The sequence below is a fragment of the Cherax quadricarinatus genome, chromosome 90 (assembly GCF_038502225.1).
Source record: "Cherax quadricarinatus isolate ZL_2023a chromosome 90, ASM3850222v1, whole genome shotgun sequence".
Classification (NCBI taxonomy): domain Eukaryota; kingdom Metazoa; phylum Arthropoda; class Malacostraca; order Decapoda; family Parastacidae; genus Cherax; species Cherax quadricarinatus.
Window position 1 is genome coordinate 197,501 of NC_091381.1, and position 13,815 is coordinate 211,315.

A 13,815-nucleotide genomic window follows, 5' to 3' on the forward strand; every position below is an offset into this window, starting at 1 on the left:
CACACCACACACACACCACACACACACCACACACACACCACACACACACCACACACACACCACACACACACACCACACACACACCACACACACACCACACACACACCACACACACACACACACACACACACACACACACACACACACACACACACACACACACACACACACACACACCACACACACACCACACACACACACACACACACACACACACACACACACACACACACACACGCATGAAGAAAGGTTAAGGGAAATTTGCCTGACGACACTAGAGGACAGGAGGGTCAGGGGAGACATGATAACGACATATAAAATACTGAGCGGAATAGACAAGGTGGACAAAGACAGGATGTTCCAGGGAGGGGACACAGAAATAAGAGGTCACAATTGGAAGTTGAAGACACAGATGAGTCAGAGAGATATTAGGAAGTATTTCTTCAGTCATAGAGTTGTCAGGCAGTGGAATAGCCTAGAAAGTGATGTAGTGGAGGCAGGAACCATACATAGTTTTAAGACGATGTATGATAAAGCTCATGGAGCGGGGAGAGAGAGGACCCAGTAGCAACCGGTGAAGAGGCGGGGCCAGGAGCTAGGACTCGACCCCTGCAACCACAAATAGGTGAGTACAAATAGGTGAGTACACACACACACACACACACACACACACACACACACACAGGCAAGAAGGGAGGCCCAACGACAATACGAAAATGACAGCAGCGAAATCCAAATCTGACCCGAAGCTGTTGTACAGCCACATCAGGAGGAAAACAGCAGTTAAGGACCAGGTAATCAGGCTGAGGAAGGAAGGAGGGGAGATCACAAGAAATGAGCGCGAAGTGAGTATTCTCCTGAAGCGGCTCTGGTCCTTGACATTGCTGGCAGTGACACAATCAAGTAACGTTGCACAAGCAGTATATCTCTACTTTGTCCAGATTTTGCATATATTTCTTCCAAACCTTTAATGCTTTCATTTGTACTCAAACTCAACAATCCCTTTCGTCTGGACGATAACAAATGTTCGGTAATTTACTGTTTTCCACTCAGTAATTTCCAGGATCTCCAATATTTGGACAATAAAGTATTGGAACTTTCCAGATATAGAAAGTTCCAGTACTTATTCCATCGTGAATATACTGTTTTAAACTCCATCCCTTACATAGTTGAAGTTCTCCAGCCTGCACCAGCGCTCTCATTGTCAATCTATGGCAGCAAGGCCTTATCAACTACATGTTCTTTTTCTTCACCATTCATACACCTCTGCATCAGACCTGTTATAATCTTTCTTTATTCGTATTTGATCTGTAGAACTGGTATGCAGGCAGTGGAACTCTGCTACGGTCGTTACTTTTGGGCAACTAGGTACGTCAGGCCATGATCCTTCCCGTTACCGACTCATTGCTCTCACTAGTTCTATCTGTAAAGTAAAAGAACTCTAAAAGCAGACTAATGTGGTAGCAGGAGACACAACCGAATATCTCCACATCATTTCGGATACAGAAGAGGCCGTTCTGCTATTAATCCATAAAATGGGCTCTCAGTGTATATTGTTAATGTCTGCCGAAGGTCAGTTTATTTTTCACTCAGAAAAAAAAGGACACGATTCAATATGACATTATCATATCTTGTCTTTGGTCTTTTCTTGTGGCCTAAGGAGCCAGTTCCTAGTTTTTATTAAAGCTTTCAAGACTTACAGACACTCGTGTTAGGATCAATAACTTCTCTTCAGTCTATGTTCAAATAGAAGGCATTCTGCAAGGGTGTCTTCTGAGCACATGCTTGCTTTTATTAGCTATTACTGGTGTAGATTCAAATAATATCTCAGATAATTTTATCCGCTTTATTGCCTCTTTACCAACTTGTTTCAAAATTTAATGCAAGCTATTCAGATGATCGACTTCTCGCATCCAATCGTCTTTTCACATTCAACTCTGACTGTGTCGCCACTTCAGCAAGTATAATGACATAGTCTTTTGCCGGGTTCCTGGTTATTTTAGTATCCAGGGTAAGGCAGATGCTTCGCGATTCACAGCCCAGGACCTGTCCACCTCTTCAAAGATATTAACTCTATTCAGACAATTTTCCTGCTTTATCTAAGACCAATGTCGCTGGCTCATGTTAGAAAATAATAAGTTGTTTGTGTTTAAACCACAGATGGGTTCTTCATCGACTTCATTTCATCGTTTTCGTGTGGGGGAAACGATTCTTACATGATTGTGCAATGATCATACAAGACTGACACTTGGCTATCTCATGAAGAGAATAGACCAACAAGCGCTAGAATACATCATCGCAACAAAGGAAGTGACGAGACTAATAAAAGAGTTTGACTTAACAAAAGCAATGGAACTAGACTGCCTATCCCATGTGTACTGAAAGAAACACAACCACTGTGTGACCCCAGTAGCAAAGTTCTTCACTCAATATCTTCGATCTGGGCAGCTGCCATAAAAATGGGAAAAAGGCCAATATATGAAAATGAGGATTGACAGGAGGCAGTGATTTACAGGACAGTACCTTTAACGTACATTTTTTTTTTAAATACTCTGGAGAATATTATAAGGAAAAGAACATTAGTACTTTTGGAGAAAAGATTCTTTAAACCAAACCAAAACGGATTTGGGGATGAAAATTCTTGTCTTGCGATCTTGATGGAGTTTAAGACAGAGTCACAGGGATAAAACAAGAAAGACAGGGTTAGGTAGTTTGCCCTTCTAGGACTGCTAGAAAATATTCATTGCAGTAACATATTGGTTAATAGACCAGAAATTATTAAAATTATTAAAAGACAGGGTGCTCCAGTGGTCCAGGGAATAGAAATATAAACACATATGCAGTATAATATGATCCTTTATTGACAACGTTTCGCCCACACAGTTGGCTTTTTCAAGTCACAAACAGATCTACCTGGGGTGGAAGGTACGCGAGTATTTATATTCAGGTTCAGAATGCTAAGGTCAGGTGGAGAATGCTGCATCTGATGATGTACCGAGTGGGGTTATAAAGTGTAAAATCTTGGGTAGCTTGGAAGGGAGATTGGATAAGTATGGAAGTAGACCTTCTGCAGTGTTCCTCCATTCCTATGTTCTTATTGGGGATAGCGATGAAGAAGTTTCTTGGCAAGTGGTTCAGCTATGTTATAGAAGCTTGCGTATTGGTGTTCTGAAATTGGTGTTCTGAAATACGTGTTCCGAAATACGTATTTCAGGACACCAATACGCAAACAGGTCTGACAATCCAAGGAATGCCTGTGTTCAACGCTGTAATTCACACAACCATTTAATAAACTACAGAAACTCAAGACTTATCGCCACAGAAGACAACACTCAATACCGAAGAACCCTGGAATCATCGCTTATCTCTATATCCAACAATTTCAACCAGAACAACGGCTTCTATAACATAGCTGAACCACTTGCCAAGAAACTTCTTCATCGCTATCCCACATAAGAACATAGGAATGGAGGAACACTGCAGAAGGTCTGCTCACATACTTACCCAATCTCCCTTCCAAGCTACCCAAGATTTTAGACTTTATAACCCTACTCGGTACATCATCACGTTGTCAATAAAGGATCACATTATACTGCATATGTGTTTATATTTCCATTGTGTCGGTATTTTATACCATTTATTTCCATCAATCCAGGGAATACTTTAAGGAGAAATTGCATATTAACATTAAGACATGAAACTTCAGCATGGAAGAAGATAACTATTGGGGTCTTACAAGGATCAGTATTACAACCGCTACAGTTCCTAAGCTACCAGAGAAAAAAAAGCAAATTTGACAAGAAGTCGTCACACTGATCATATTCTCTGAGAAAAAAAAAAGTTGACAGTATATATAAGGTATGAAAGTACAAATATTTCTTTCATGACCCTGAATAAATATACATTAAGTACCTTGTACACGTCATATATAAAATCCCTGCAGCTCCAGCCTGCAGCCCCAGCCTGCAGCCCCAGCCTGCAGCCCCAGCCTGCAGCTCCAGCCTGCAGCTCCAGCCTGCAGCCCCAGCCTGCAGCCCCAGCCTGCAGCCCCAGCCTGCAGCTCCAGCCTGCAGCTCCAGCCTGCAGCTCCAGCCTGCAGCTCCAGCCTGCAGCTCCAGCCTGCAGCCCCAGCCTGCAGCCCCAGCCTGCAGCCCCAGCCTGCAGCCCCAGCCTGAAGCCCCAGCCTGCAGCTTCAGCCTGCAGCTCCAGCCTGCAGCCCACACATAGGCATAGATAAATAAATGTATTGTTAAAATAAAGAGATTTGTCACCATCTTAGTCCTGTTTCAAAAAAAAGACATGAGCATGAACAAAAGACTTTGAGATTAGAAGTTAATGTTAACGCATGAGAGTGAACCATAAGAGATAGTGACATGACAAATGTTAAATGCATAACTGAGCCATTTAGATATTAGAAAGTGTTTTTCAGTGCTAAGGAAGAGATAAAAAATTACCTATTATGTATATGAGACACCAAGGTTAGTGGAGAACTAAACCAGCCATATGAAGGTTAAGAGGCGAGACCCAAGAGCTACAGCTCAATACTCACTAAGACAAACTCTCTGAGTACATACAACCACCCCCACAAACATACTTCATACGTGCCTATCAGTTTCACGCACCTGACGACCCAACTGCTTCTTGACTTAAGGATGAAAGTTGAGCGTCTCGCAGCACCTCCGCCGCTGTTACACTTTCGCCTTCGTCTTGCGGTATATGGGTCAGTGATGTGCGGACGGGGGAAGGGGGGAGGGGGCAGCGACCCACATAACAGGTTAAGTCGAGAGTTACCTGCCCCGCTGCCTCTCTCAACCACCTATTGTACTTTTTCTTTCCATTAACACAAAATTTATCCATTTTTTTCTCGTTTTATGCACTATATTGGTCTTTTCTATAATTCAGAACTAGAAGATGTGCAAAAATCAACCACGTAAGACTACGTCAGCTGGGCAGTACTGAGAGAATATAAAGCTTAAGACAATAGAATCTCGCCTTAGTGGCCCTGACGCTTGACCAGGTTGTCGGTACAGTCGAGAGTCGCGTGCTTCATTTTCCTCCTCGACTGCAGTAAATCAAGGGGTACCTTCAGAGCAAGTCTAGGGAAATCTGGCCTCTACGGCCACAGGGTGCCGCTGCTGAGGGCCACTCGTGAGCAAAGCGCCTGTAGCTGCTGGCTGACGGTGGCCACACAGTGGGAGGTGAGCAGTACGCTTTTGGCTCCAATTCTCTAGCCGCTCATACATGTCTAATACTCCAGTCATTACAACGATCTAATCATATATATATATATATATATATATATATATATATATATATATATCTATATATATATATATATATATATATATATATATATATATATATATATATATATATATATATATATATATATATATATATATATATATATATATATATATATATATATATATATATATATATATATATATATATATATATATATATATATATATATATATATATATATATATATATATATATATATATATATATATATATATATATATATATAAATATATATGTGCAAAACAACCACTATGAAAGAGTAGTGAAATTCCAAGCGCATTGGAAGGAACTATGTTCCTTGACAATGTGAGTAGTCACGAAAGCGCTTGGAATTTCACTACTCTTTCATAGTGGTTGTTTTGCATATTTTAAAATCACCTGTTTACTGTGATCTTATTGCACACACACACACACACACACACACACACACACACACACACACACACACACACACACACACACACACACACACACACACACACACACACATATATATATATATATATATATATATATATATATTCTTTCATTCAACACATCAGCCGTATCCCACCGAGGCGGGGTGGCCCAAAAGGAAAAACAAAAGTTTCTCCTTTTACATTTAGTAATATATACAGGAGAAGGGGTTACTAGCCCCTTGCTCCCGGCATTTTAGTTGCCTCTTACAACACGCATGGCGTACGGAGGAAGAATTCTGTTCCACTTCCCCATGGAGATAAGAGGAAATAAACAAGAACAAGAACTAGAAAGAAAATAAAAGAAAACCCAGAGGGGTATGTATATATACGCTTGTACATGTATGTGTAGTGTGACCTAAGTGTAAGTAGAAGTAGCAAGATGTACCTGAAATCTTGCATGTTCATGAGACAGAAAAAAGGACACCAGCAATCCTACCATCATGTAAAACAATCACAGGCTTTCGTTTTACACTCACTTGGCAGGACGGTAGTACCTCCCTGGGCGGTTGCTGTCTACCAACCTACTACCTATATATATATATATATATATATATATATATATATATATGTATATATATATATATATATATATATATATATATATATATATTAGCAGGTATAGGTCAGCAATAGAGATAATTAGGAGGAAGGGTGGGAAACCTGTCATATGTAGCATTTTGCCTAGGAGAGGAGTTGGAAATGAATGGTTGTCCAGAGCAATTGGTGTCAATTGCTGGCTGGACAAATACTGTAAGGAAAATGCGGTAACATTCATTGACAACTGGGACCTCTTCTATGGCAGAAATGACATGTATGCCAGGGATGGGGTTCACTTATCTAGGTGTGGGGTGGGAGCACTGGCCAACGCAGTGGAGGGAGCTGTTAGGTCTTAAACTAGGAATAGTTAGTGGTATGGGTTTTTGCGGGAAAACTGTGAAGTCTCAGGGTAGTAATATGAGTACTAGGAGAACTAGTAATAGGCAAAATGAGGTGGATATTGGAAAGCCAGTGGCACTAATTGACAAGGACAGTAATAGGTTTAGTGGAATAACAGAAAGGAGCAGGAAGGATAAAGAGAGAGGAGGGTCTTTAAGTATTTATTACACAAATAGTCGCAGTGCTAGGAATAAGATGGACGAGTTGCGACTAGTTGCTAGTGCAGGTAACATAGATGTATTTGCCATTACTGAGACGTGGTTTAATTCAAAAAGTCGGGACATGCCTGCAGAATGTCACATTCAGGGTTTTAAATTGTTCCAAGTAGATAGAAGTATCGGGAAGGGGGTGGGGTGGCATTGTATGTCCGAGATCGCTTGAACTGTTGCATAAAAACGGGTATTAAGTCTGAAGTAACACATACAGAGTCTGTTTGGATAGAATTTTCAGAGGGGCATGAAAAATTAACTTTAGGTGTGATATACCGTCCCCCAAATTTAGATAGGGACCAGGGGAGACTACTATGGGAGGAAATTGTTAGGGCCACAAGGCACGATAATGTAGTAATTCTAGGAGACTTTAACTTTAGTCATATTGATTGGAATTTCTTGACTGGGAATTTAGAATCATACGACTTCTTAGAAGTAGTTCAGGATTGATTTTTGAAGCAGTTTGTGACAGAACCTACAAGGGGTAATAACCTGCTTGACTTAGTTCTGGCAAACAATGAATCCCTTGTTAATAATTTGGAAGTTTCAGAGGAACTGGGTGCTAGCGACCACAAATCAATTACATTTAGAATTGAATGGAAGTATGATGGTAGGGATAACTCAGTAACAGTCCCAGATTTTCGCTTAGCAGATTACGATGGGCTTAGAGAACACTTATCATCTGTTGACTGGGGTAACGAAGAGAGCTATCAATATGACAGTTTTCTGAACACAATACATGCTGCTCAAAGAACGTTTATCCCTTATAAAGAAATTAGATCAAATAGAAATGACCCAAAATGGATGAATAATAGGCTCAAATATCTACTAGGGCATAAGAAAGGAATTTATAGGCGTATCAAAAGAGGCGAGGGTCATCTTATGAATCAGTATATTGACATTAAGAGGGACATTAAAAAGGGGATAAGAAAAGCTAAAAGGGACTATGAAATTAAAGTTGCTAGGGATTCTAAAACTAACCCAAAAAGTTTTTTCCAGGTATATAGAACAAAAGTCAGAGATAAGATAGGTCCCCTTAAAAATAACTATGGGCATCTTACTGACAAAGAGAATGAAATGTGCTCGATTTTAAATAATTATTTTCTCTCGGTTTTTACACAGGAAGACACTAATAATATTCCGGTAATTAATTTTTATAGTGGGCCAGAAGAAGATAAATTATGTAACATCACAGTCACTAGCGAAATGGTTGTGAAGCAGATAGACAGACTGAAGCAAAATAAGTCACCGGGTCCTGATGAGGTTTTTTCAAGGGTTCTAAAGGAATGCAAAATGGAAGTCTGTGAACCATTAACTAATATTTTTAATTTATCTCTTCAAACAGGTGTAGTGTCTGATATGTGGAAGATGGCTAATGTAATTCCTATTTTTAAAACAGGGGACAAGTCGTTACCGTCAAATTACCGCCCAATAAGCCTGACCTCAATTGTAGGCAAATTACTAGAGTCAATTATAGCTGAGATTATAAGAAGCCATCTCGATAAGCATAGCTTGATTAATGATACTCAGCATGGATTCACAAGAGGCCGGTCTTGTCTAACTAATTTATTAACTTTCTTCAGTAAAGCTTTTGAGGCTGTTGACCACGATAAAGAATTTGATATTATTTACTTAGATTTTAGTAATTCATTTGATAGAGTTCCGCACCAAAGACTGTTGAAGAAAGTAGCAGCTCATGGCATTGGGGGAAAAGTGCTCTCGTGGATCGAATCATGACTCACAGACAGGAAGCAGAGAGTGTCCATAAATGGGGTTAAATCCGAGTGGGGAGCAGTAACAAGTGGCGTTCCACAGGGATCAGTCTTGGGCCCGTTGTTGTTTATAATATATATCAATGATCTTGATGAAGGAATTACTAGTGATATGAGCAAATTCGCCGATGACACGAAGATAGGTAGGATAATTGATTCAAACGTAGATGTTAGGGAACTTCAGGAGGATTTAGACAAACTCTACTCTTGGTCAGAAAAGTGGCAGATGCAGTTCAATGTAGATAAATGCAAGGTTCTGAAGCTCGGGAGTGTCCATAACCCTAGCACTTATAGGCTAAATAATGTAGAACTTAGCCATACAGATTGCGAAAAGGACTTGGGAGTTATGGTAAGCAGCAACCTTAAACCAAGACAGCAATGCCTAAGCGTACGTAATAAGGCAAATAGATTACTGGGATTTATATCAAGAAGTGTAAGCAACAGAAGTCCAGAGGTCATACTGCAGCTTTATACATCATTAGTAAGGCCTCACCTAGATTATGAAGGTCAATTCTGGTCTCCATATTACAGAATGGACATAAATTCGTTAGAAAACATTCAGTGTAGGATGACTAAATTAATATATAGCATTAGAAATCTTCCTTATGAAGAAAGATTGAAGACTCTTAAGTTACATTCACTTGTTAGACGAAGAATGAGGGGAGACCTGATCGAAGTGTATAAGTGGAAGATAGGTATTAATAAAGGGGATATTAACAGGGTCTTGAGGATATCTCTCCAAGAGAGAACCCGCAGTAATGGATTTAAATTAGATAAGTTTAGATTTAGAAAGGACATAGGAAAGTATTGGTTTGGAAATAGGGTAGTTGATGAGTGGAACAGTCTACCTAGTTGGGTTATTGAGGCTAGGACTTTGGGTAGTTTCAAATTTAGGTTGGATAAGTACATGAGTGGGAGGGGTTGGATTTGAGTGGGACTTGCACATCGGAGCTTGTTTCTTGGGTGGCATTGAAAATTGGGTTGGTCAAATGTTTGTTGGTGGGATGAATTGGGGGGGACCTGCCTAGTATGGGCCAACGGGCCTGTTGCAGTGTTCCTCCTTTCTTATGTTCTTTTTTTTTTATTATTATCACACTGGCCGATTCCCACCAAGGCAGGGTGGCCCGAAAAAGAAAAACTTTCACCATCATTCACTCCATCACTGTCTTGCCAGAAGGGTGCTTTACACTACAGTTTTTAAACTGCAACATTAACACCCTTCCTTCAGAGTGCAGGCACTGTACTTCCCATCTCCAGGACTCAAGTCCGGCCTGCCGGTTTCCCTGAATCCCTTCATAAATGTTACTTTGCTCACACTCCAACAGCACGTCAAGTATTAAAAACCATTTGTCTCCATTCACTCCTATCAAACACGCTCACGCATGCCTGCTGGAAGTCCAAGCCCCTCGCACACAAAACCTCCTTTACCCCCTCCCTCCAACCCTTCCTAGGCCGACCCCTACCCCGCCTTCCTTCCACTACAGACTGATACACTCTTGAAGTCATTCTGTTTCGCTCCATTCTCTCTACATGTCCGAACCACCTCAACAACCCTTCCTCAGCCCTCTGGACAACTTATGTTCTTATGTTCTTATAAGTATATGAGTGGGAGGGGATGGATTTGAGTGGGACTTGCACATCAGAGCTTGTTTCTTGGGTGGCATTGAAAATTGGGTTGGTCAAATGTTTGTTGGTGGGATGAATTGTAAAGGACCTGCCTAGTATGGGCCAACAGGCCTGCTGCAGTGTTCCTCCTTTCTTATGTTCTTATGTTCTTATATATATATATATATATATATATATATATATATATATATATATATATATATATATATATATATATATATATATATATATATGTATATATATATATATATATCTATATATATATATATATATATATATATATATATATATATATATATATATATATATATATATATATATATATATATTTATTTATTATCACACTGGCCGATTCCCACCAAGGCAGGCTGGCCCGAAAAAGAAAAACTTTCACCATCATTCACTCCATCACTGTCTTGCCAGAAGGGTGCTTTACACTTCAGTTTTTAAACTGCAACATTAACACCCCTCCTTCAGAGTGCAGGCACTGTACTTCCCATCTCCAGGACTCAAGTCCGGCCTGCCGGTTTCCCTGAACCCCTTCATAAATGTTACTTTGCTCACACTCCAAAAGCACGTCAAGTATTAAAAACCATTTGTCTCCATTCACTCCTATCAAACACGCTCACGCATGCCTGCTGGAAGTCCAAGCCCCTCGCACACAAAACCTCCTTTACCCCCTCCCTCCAACCTTTCCTAGGCCGACCCCTACCCCGCCTTCCTTCCACTACAGACATACACTCTTGAAGTCATTCTGTTTCGCTCCATTCTCTCTACATGTCCGAACCACCTCAACAACCCTTCCTCAGCCCTCTGGACAACAGTTTTGGTAATCCCGCACCTCCTCCTAACTTCCAAACTACGAATTCTCTGCATTATATTCACACCACACATTGCCCTCAGACATGACATCTCCACTGCCTCCAGCCTTCTCCTCGCTGCAACATTCTTCACCCATGCTTCACACCCATATAAGAGCGTTGGTAAAACTATACTCTAATACATTCCCCTCTTTGCCTCCAAGGACAAAGTTCTTCGTCTCCACAGACTCCTAAGTGCACCACTCACCCTTTTCCCCTCATCAATTCTATGATTCACCTCATCTTTCATAGACCCATCCGCTGACACGTCCATCAATCAGTCCATCAATCTTGAATATTCAAGATTGATGGACTGACAACATCGACTCAAGGCTGAGGGACTGATTACCTCATTCTCCTCCTGTTCTTCAAGATTCTCCTTTGTATGGACTGATGAAGCCACTGTGTGGCGAAACGTTTCCTCAATAAAGATACCCAAGAGTTGCACATGTGTCTAATTTATCAACATGTCGGTTCTCTGAACCATTGATCTACAAAGAACATCCTTGCCAAATAAGGGTGGATAAGGAGTTCGAGGTGCAGTTCGTAAACTTACAGTCCGACGCTCTGCTCTCAACGCTAAACCTCTCCTCTAATGGGAAGGATTCAGAATTCTCACTGTATTACATTCCACCAGAGGCACCAACTGTAATCTTTGGGTTAGAGTTAGGTTACAGTAACCTTTGGGCTACAGTTAGGTTACAATAACCATTGGGTTACAGTTAGGTTACAGTTGGTGCTTTTGATGGAATGTAATACAGTGAGTATTACTAATGAGTCCTTCCTATACGAAATTTGGGTTAGCCTAGAGGGTAGAGAGCCTACCCTCTAGGCTAACCCAATTTACGGACCACGGTTCGAGCCCCTCGTCCACCCTTCTGTTTAGCTATCTATATAGTCATGATGTTTGACCAGCCAGAATTCTGGAGAGGTCTATTAACAGCTGTTAACTGGGACGTGTGCGCACTCCGAGGCCCGTCAATCAACTTTAAATGATACATTCGTTTATTAAGAATCTTCAGGAGATGAGCAGAAAAAATTAGTCACTGTCTGTTGCAAAAGATCGGGTCCCGGTCAGTGGTCATACACTGACCTTTGCAAGATTCCGGTTGCTGGTACCTTCTAACCTGTGATGCACTCGGTTAAGGCTCTGTGCTAGCAATTCGAGGATCGTTACTCCGTAACATGGCAAATTGGTTTGATCCATAATGCATTTCATTCTATCAAATTGCATTTAAGTATTAAAATGCACCAACGCACAATTTTTTTGCACAGAGGTTTTCACTGCAGGAAACTTGATTGTTCTGCAACAAAGTTAACTCCATTTGAAAATTGTATTTCATTAAATTTCATTGATATACAACGAAGTGCATTATATTGTTTTCGTAATAAATTGCATTGCTTCGACTCTCTCAGAGGAGTGTTTCACTGTATTCCCTACTTTTTGTTACATTGTTGTGCCGTGGGCGGCCGTGTTGATATGCAGCGGCTGGTGGGTGGGTGGGCGGAGCGTGTCGGCAGCCAGGCCCCGCCCACGAGGGCCAAGGAGGGCGGCTAGGGGCGTGCAGCGACAGTGCGAGAGTGGCCGGGGCTGTGTAGAGATCGGCCCTTATTCTGTCTGTCAGTGTGTGTGAGTGTGTGTCCGCGGAGTCTTACACTGAGACCGACGGCCAACGCACCACGACCAGACATCTACACACAGGTACAACACCACTTGCCTGGGAACTTTTATTTACATGCGATCATATGAATATTAGAAAGCGTTTTATGTATTTTTTGTGCTTTCTAGTACCAGGGGGCAATGATGGCTTGTACTTCGAAGTGATCTTCCATGTCAGCGATATGATTTTGTTGTACATGATCGGTTCAGCGCCTCCACTCCCCTTCTCAGAGCAGGTCTTCTAAATTGGAAAGAATTATACCAGCAATAAACACTATTAAGAAACCCAGATATAAAATAAATATATGCAAATAAGATCACAGTAAACAGGTGATATCACAATATGCAAAATAACCACTGTGAAAAAATAATAGAATTCAAAGCACTTTCGTGATTTCTCATATTATCAAGGAGAAATGTGAACAGATTTTTACTTATGAGAAGCAAAATGTAACGAGCAAACCTGCTAGAGTGCTAAATATACTTGCTATGCACAGCCGTATTTTTTATAGAATTATTTCAAAATGGAATATATTTCTTGAGTCCTGACGCGGTGTGCAAGAGTTACCTGTCACAATAAATGTTAACAAGACAGAAATATGTGTGTGTGTGTGTGTGTGTATGTGTGTGTGTGTGTGTGTGTGTGTGTGTGTGTGTGTGTGTGTGTGTGTGTGTGTGTGTGTGTGTGTGTGTGTGTGTGTGTGTGTCTGTGTGTGTGTGTGTGTGTGTGCGTGCGTGTGTGTGTGTGTGTCTGTGTGTGTGTCTGTGTGTGTCTGTGTGTTTCGAAATGCCGATGGTCTCTGGCTAGAAGAGAGTGAAAATTGTTTTTGTATGTTGTTGATGGTCACTGCCCTGGTCTCTTGTGCACTGCAACTCCCCCCCTACCACCCACCACCACCGTAACCACCACCACCCCCACCACCACCACCCCCACAACCACCACCACCACCACCACCATCACCACCACCACCACCACCACCACCACCA

General features: G+C 41.2%; 1 protein-coding gene across 20 annotated transcripts in view; it reads left to right on the forward strand.

Annotated features, from left to right (window-relative positions):
• Positions 1-12,746: 12,746 nt before the first annotated feature.
• Positions 12,747-13,815, forward strand: part of Cda5 (Chitin deacetylase-like 5) — a 339,947-nt gene continuing 338,878 nt past the window's right edge. For all 20 annotated transcript variants that reach the window (XM_070104251.1, XM_070104253.1, XM_070104256.1 and 17 more), the window contains exon 1: positions 12,747-12,870. The gene's annotated coding sequence lies outside the window, so the exon portion shown is untranslated. The remainder of the gene's footprint in view (positions 12,871-13,815) is intronic.